We start from the raw sequence: 314 nt of genomic DNA, 5'->3' as shown, positions 1-314 counted from the left end.
TTGTTGTGGCTAAACCCCAGCCAGCAACTAAGCCCCACACAGCCGCTCACTCACTCCTCCCTGGTGGGATGTGAGAGAGATCCAGAAGAGTAAAAGTGAGAAAAGGCAGTTTAATAGGTAAAGGAAAAGGTGTGTGCACAAGCAAAGCAGAACAAGGAATCATTCACTGCTTCCCACCGGCAGGCAGGTGCTCAGCCATCTCCAGGGAAGCAGGGCTCCATCATGCGTAATGGTGACTTGGGAAGACAAATGTCATCACTCCCCCTTTCTTCTTCTTCCCCCAGCTTTATATACTGAGCATGACATCATATGGT

The sequence above is a fragment of the Egretta garzetta genome, unplaced genomic scaffold, assembly GCF_000687185.1.
Source record: "Egretta garzetta isolate BGI_Z169 unplaced genomic scaffold, ASM68718v1 scaffold123, whole genome shotgun sequence".
NCBI classification, from domain to species: Eukaryota; Metazoa; Chordata; class Aves; order Pelecaniformes; family Ardeidae; genus Egretta; species Egretta garzetta.
The sequence above is the reverse complement of the archived record's forward strand: the minus strand, read 5'-3'. Positions refer to the sequence as shown.